Raw genomic sequence first — 7,378 nt, forward strand, 5'->3', positions numbered from 1 at the left:
TCATGTAGTGGTCGTTGGGTTTTTTCGCCGCTAGAGGGCGCTAGAGTTGCTGGGGAGTGTTTTTTGCTGCTCATGAGATAAGTGATTTTTTACTGTAATTGTTTATTTTACTACTTTAGTTTCAGTATTTTTATTGTATTTCATCATATAATTAAGTATTCTTGTGCTTTTAAGTCTTATTTTTGATTTACTTGCTTTCTTAAAGTGTTTTTCTATTCTGTGTATCTAAGCCTAAATTGTGCTGATTTCTTGTTAAGCCTGAGTGCTCTGTTTAGGGTGTAACTTGTTTATTTTAATTTACTGCTTGTCTTAGGATTTAGTAATATTTGTATCTTTTACTTCCAATGCTTTCTAATTCTAATAATTAGCATTATTTCTCCAATTTTGTATTTTTGTATTGACTTTTTAAGTGTACCATTTTGAGCTAGAATGGGAGTCATATGCATGATGAAGGAGGTTAAAAGTGGTAAAGGGGACAAGTGGATTTCTTGTGACCTATGTCAGATGTTCTGCTTGTTTAAGGGGAAGGATGAGTCTGAGAAGGATTTCATTTGCACAAATTGTGTTGAACTCTCAGAAATTAGAGTTAGGATGCTTACTTTAAAGGGTGAGTTAGCATTAGGCTGTAGGCGTGTAGATGGGGTAAACACTCCAGAGGGAAAGGGGGAAGTTAGCAAAAAGGAGGTTGGCATTAGCTGGGTGTTAGATAGTGGGAATATTCCAGAATTAAAAGAGGAAGTTAGTAAAAAGGATGTGGGCATTAGCTGTGTGTTAGATAGTGGGAAAATTCCAGAGGTAAAGGGGAAAGTTATTGCTGAGGCGACTGACTGGGAAACAAAGGGTATAATTTTGGGAGATTCAATGGTTCGTGAGGTGGGAAACTCAATAGGCAGAGTTAGACGTAAGGTGGCTAGATGTTGTTTGCCAGGGGCTCGGGTGAGAGATTTAAATAGGGTTGCTGAAAAGAAGGGGGTATTTAATAAAGAGGATGTAGTTACTTTGTGGGTGGGAACTAACGATGTAGGCCATAGTAACAACGATGAGTTTATACAAAGGAATGGGATTCCCTGTTGGACAAAGCAACCAACTGTTCGGCAAATGTCCAAGTGGTTGGTTTGCTTCCCAGGTATGGAGTGCATAGGAGTTGGTTAAACCAACGGGCTAGGTGTATGAACCTGGTACTCAAGGGGATTTGCGTTAAACGTAGTATCAGGTTTATTGATGTGTGGAGTAAATGTAAACGAGATTGGATTGCTAGGGATGGCCTGCATCTGAGCTCTACAGGGGTCAAAATGGTTAGTGGTTTGGTTTTAGAGGCTTCAGAATCAAAAAACTAAGTTGGAATGGGGGGGGCATGGTTTAAGGAGCAGAATTCGAAAGGGTACTAACTATTGGGATTTGAGTAGAAACGGAAATAGGGTGGCTAATAGGAGAAAAGATTTTAACAGTTGGGACTCAAACAATCGTGCAACATTAAATAAAAGTAAGATGGGCTTACTTAAGGTTTTTTATACAAATGCTCGTAGTATTAGGAACAAGATGGAAGAATTGAAAAGCATAATTATAGACGAGAGGTTGGGGCTACCGAAAGTGATGATGATTTATTATCTATTGCTGGGTATAATTTGTTTAGACAAGATAGAGTAGGTAAAAGAGGTGGTGGGGTTTTATTTTATGTCAGAGACACTTTAATTTGCAATGAATTGGTAATTAATGATAAACCTAATGAGATTGATATGATTTGGCTGGAGTTGATGAGCAATAAGGGCAATAAACTACGTTTAGGGAACATTTATAGGCCACCCAACTTAAGCCAGGGTCAAGATGAACAGATGTTTAGTATTATTAGTGACATTTCTAGCAAGGGGTCAGTCATCATAATGAGAGATTTTAATTTTTCAGGAATTGATTGGAATAATTTTTACCATAGTAATAGCAGAGAAGAGGAATTTTTGAAAGTAATTGGTGACTGTTTCTTAGATCAAATTGTAACTCAGGGTACTCGACAGGACGCGATTTTGGATCTAGTTTTCTGCGACGTGGAAGGCTCTGTTCAGGGGTTATGTGTAGGGGAACACATTGGAGATAGTGACCACAACAGTATTAGGTTTGGGATAAAATTTGATATGCACAAAGTAGAGAATTTTAGGTTTGTGCCCAATTTCAGAAATACTGACTTTGTGGCACTTCGGCAGAGTTTGAAAGCAGTTTTTTCTTCTGGATTGGACAATAGTGATGTGAATCTTCAGTGGGCAGAGTTTAAGGAAAATCTAGCAAATAATACGGTTAGGGATCATGTTTCTTTTAGGAGAAAGGGTGTCAACACTAAAATTTGGCCAATGTGGTTCTCCAGGGAAACTAAAGACGCTCTAAATTACAAACAAGCTGCTTTTCATAGGTTTAGAGAAACAGGTCACAGTGCAGATAGGCTCCAATATTGTAAGGCAAAGCGTAAATTTAAGTATTTGGTACGGATTCAGAAAAGAGAGTTGGAGCAAAGACTGGCAGATAACATAAACAGGAATCCCAAGAGGTTTTTTGCATACGCTAATTCGGGGAAAGTTCGAAATAGTCATATTGGGCCACTGGTTGATGAGCACGGAATTTTGATTCAGGACGATCGTGATATTGCTAATGTTCTTAATAACTTTTTATCGAGTGTTTTTAACGATAACTGTATCTCAACAGTTGACACCAACAAGACACAAGCTATAGTACAGCTTGAGGACTTTGTATTTTCGAGGGATGACGTTTTACTTCATTTGAAAAAAATTAAAGAGACTAAGGCTCCGGGGCCAGATAATATTTATCCGAAAATTTTAGTTGAATGTGCAGAGGAATTAACAGATGTAATCGCAAACATTTTCAATGCTTCTTATAATTCGGGGACAGTGCCAGAGGACTGGAAGCTGGCTAACATTACACCGCTCTTCAAGAAAGGGTCTAAAGGGAGTGCGGGAAATTATAGACCCGTGAGTCTAACTTCGGTGGTTTGCAAAATTTTTGAAACATTGATGAAAATTAAGATAGTAAATTTTCTAGAGACTAATAATCTATTGACTAGTTTTCAGTACGGTTTCAGGAAAGGTAAATCTTGTGCAACTAATTTATTACATTTCTATGACAAAGTTACCATGGTTTTGGACAATAAGAAGCCTGTAGATGTTGTTTACATTGATTTTCAAAAAGCTTTCGATAAGGTACCGCATGTTGCTCTACTTAGCAAATTAGCTGATATAGGAATAGGAGGGAAAACTTTCATTTGGGTAAAAAACTGGCTGACCGGAAGGAAACAAAGAGTAGTTGTAAGGGGAAATTATTCTAATTGGAGTAAGGTCTTAAGCGGGGTTCCTCAAGGATCAGTGTTAGGACCTGTTTTGTTCATTGTCTTTATGAACGATATTCACAAAAATATTTCTGGGAACATGAATTGTTTTGCTGATGATGTCTAAGTTATGGGGACTGTAGAAAATGAAGAACAAGCAAATCAGCTGCAAGAGGATCTAGATCATATTACGGAGTGGGCTGATAAATGGGGTATGGCTGTTAATGTTGGAAAATGTCAAGTGCTACACTTAGGGCATGGAAATAAGTGTACAAGTTATGATTTGCAAGGTTCAGTCATTAGTCAGGCAGATAAAGTTACTGATCTGGGGGTCTTAATAAGTCAGGATTTAAAGTTTAGCCAACAGTGCAGCATTGCTAGCAACAAAGCCAATAAGATGCTTGGGTTTATCAATAGATCTTTTTCAAACAAATCTAAAGAAGTTCTTCTGCCCTTATATAGAAGTTTAGTAAGGCCCCATTTGGAGTATGCTGTTCACTTTTGGTCTCCTTATCTTAAGAAAGACATTAATGTATTGGAAAGGGTTCAAAGGCGGGCTACAAGGCTAATAAGTGGGCTTTCCCACTTAGATTATGATTCCAGGCTTAGAAGGCTAAAAATGTACAGTCTTGAGCAAAGAAGAGACCAAGGGGACATGATTCAGCTGTTTAAATTTATTAAAACGAGAGATGTTACGGGGCTAAAGTTTAGCACTGAAAACAGGACAAGGGGTCATTGTTTTAAGCTATTTAAATCTCAGGCTAACATGGATATTAGGAAAAATTATTATTTAAGCAGGGTAGTGGAACCTTGGAACAGCTTACCGGAAGAGGTGGTAATGAGCAAAGGAGTAGACAGTTTTAAGAGGGCCATTGATCTTCACTGGGGATTGTAAATTGACTAGGACCAGTCTAGCTGGGCCCAGAGCCTGTTACTGGTCGTCACTTTTGTATTTGTATTTGTTGGAGCAAAGCTAAAGTCTTTTTAAAAAAATCAGTAGGTTCGCAAGTGATAAATTTCAAGAAGGAAGGCAAAAAGTGGTAAATTTTGGTGTTGGCCTCATTCCCCCGATGTCATTTAGTGCCAAAAAAAAAAAAAAAAAAAAAAAAAAAAAAAAAAAAAAAACAATGCGACAACGAAGAAACCTACCCAATTGGGACAAAATTTGTATCAAATCCCTGTAAAAAATGATAAACAAAAATGCCCTTGTAAAAAAAAATTATAAAATCCAGGAGTAGGTATCTACTAATTGCTTTTCATACTATCTAACGTTCATATTTATATATCAAAATAAAATATTGCATTTTTCACAATTTATTTTCTTTAAGAGAAAAAGTAAGTGCAAAAAAAAAATTTTTTTTTTTTAATTTTTGCAGTGTACGGGACTGGAACAGAACGATCTATGCATTGCAACTTTAAACCGGAGCGGTTTAGCGGTGCATATAAAGGAAAATATAAGGTGGTCTAAAGTTGTGACCACCATGTGCAAACTTTATGCCACTATACAAAAAATTCTCCCTCCCTTTGTGTGTAATTTAAAATTTTTTTCGAAGCGTCACTCTACAGCTGAGATGTATGGAAGTGTATGGTTAAATTCTCAATATTTTTGGTAAAGAATAAAGCAAATATGAAGAAAAATACACATAAAGTGGTCTAAAGTTGCACGGTTTTTCGGTATATATATATATATATATATATATATATATATATATATATATATATATATATATATATATATATATATATATATATATATATATATATATATATATATATATATATATATATATATATATATATATATATATATATATATATATATACAGGGTGATCAGCGAATAAATCCTGATTTCAAAATTAAACATCTCTACAACAAAGATCGATAAAATTAAGCGGTAAACTGTACGTTTATTAGCAAAACGTAAAAATGGTGCAGACAAGTTTAGAAAATTTAGTTACGAAAATCGTCAACAGATGGCGCTCTGCGCTGAAAACTCATTCTCTGAAAGTAGTCCGGGAAAAAAACAGTAAAATGAAACAGTCTTTGCAATCAGAATACGTTTCTTTCAAAGTGCTCACCATTCGAAGCAATAACGTGGCGTAAACGAACAATGAAATTTGACATCACGTCTTGCAATGTCTCAACGGAAATGGAATCACATGTAACAACAATCAACGATTCAAGCTCATCTAGAGCAGCGGGACTGTTTCCACATACACTGCCATTCACTGTACCCCACAGAAAGAAGTCGCAAGGAATCAGATCGAGAGAACATGGAGGCAAATCAATTCCTGTGTCGGTTTAACCAGCAGGTACCTGGTCAATCCTCCAACGCTAGTTGATTGCTGAGAAAATGTTCCAAAAGTTTAACGTAACGAACATTGAATCGGTTTTGAAAGCTGTGACATGTTGCCGTAGGACTGTGTTGTAATCGGTGGAATTCCAGTACCAAAAACACACACGTTCTTCAATGGAATACATTATTTCACTTTCTTAGCTAGCCTTTTTTCACTATCCAACAGTTGTACAGATCGCTTCATACTTCGAAACACATTTCAAAGGCTATCGATAGATCATTGTGACTGCAGCGCTAGTTGTTGACGATTTTCGTAACTAAATATTTTAATATTTTGTGCACGCTTTTTACAGTTTTGCTAATAAACGTACAGTGTACCACATAATTCTATCGATCTTTGTTGTAGAGATATTTAACCCCCATGTCTTTCTTGTAAGCCTATTAAATAATCTACATTTTTAAACATTAGGAATATGAATCACCTTTTCCCACTGTTTGGAAATTTTCCCTTTAATAATTTTTTTTCTGTCTATGATGTTTTTCCTTGGTACAGATGTCCTTGTTGTTTTCTGCTGACGTAACGTTTCCGGTTCCGGTATATTTACTCATCCTCGTCTTACTTTTTCTCGATCACTTGTCCGTCGTTTGGACTTGGTGTGCCATCGTTCTTTTATGCACTGATGAAGGGGTTTGGTTTTAAAACCTCGAAACAGCTGTTTGCAGAGTTTCTTAAACTCCTTTTAATTGCTTTTGTTTGTACATGTATACACGTTGTCATATTTTTATTCATTTAAGTTAATTGTTTGGTCAATTATTTTATCATACATAACATCCAGACTATTTTTTCTTTTTAATTCATGCTGCTTCAAAAGCGTGTTTTTAAACCATATTATTTTACTATTCCCTGTGGCGTGACAGCTCGTGAGGGCCAAGGCAAACTGTGCCCAACTCAGTTTTCCTGACCAGGGGTTTTGGGGTTCAAACAGATGTTCCGGTTAAGTAGTCAGCCTAAAGTGGAACCCCCAGTGTTTAGTTCCCAAGCAAGCATGGCACTCATTTTGTCGACCCACTGAAGGCATAAAAGGCTGAGTCAACCATGCCCAACCCAGGAATAAAACCCGGACCTGTGGCATATGAGTGCAAAGCGCTACCAGTGAGCCATTGGCTTCATTAATAAAGATTATTTTCCTGGGTTATATAACGTTTTTTATTTTTTACTTTATTTACTTATTATTATTATTTTTATTTATTTTTTTTTTGCCTACGAACAACCGCGATATAACCAATGAGGGATTACTGCACTACAAATTATAGTATACTAATAAAAGAGGGAAAATTATGAACTTTATGATTTTAACTAACAACAGATGACAGAAGGTGCTGAAATAAGAATTTAGATCCTAACGTCTATGAAATTCCATTGTAACGATTAAATGAAACATACAAAATAGTACAGTACAATAATAAGTTTATTAACATAATGTTTTCGAGAACATACACGTTTTTTTTAAATCAAATTTTCAATCAAATTAAGTGTTGTAATGATATGCATAAAAATAAGTTTTATTGCAGCTATATTGCATAATACTTCAGTGTTAATGTTTAGGACGATTCAAAAAGAATGGTGGGATTTCATACGGCAACTCATTTGGGAATATTGAGCCAACTGCCCCTTTGGTGAAGCTATAAGAAAGAGAGAGTTGTAAAGCTTCAATTGGATATATTACTTGACATTTCCAGGACCACAACTTTTAAA

The sequence above is a fragment of the Uloborus diversus genome, chromosome 9, assembly GCF_026930045.1.
Source record: "Uloborus diversus isolate 005 chromosome 9, Udiv.v.3.1, whole genome shotgun sequence".
NCBI classification, from domain to species: Eukaryota; Metazoa; Arthropoda; class Arachnida; order Araneae; family Uloboridae; genus Uloborus; species Uloborus diversus.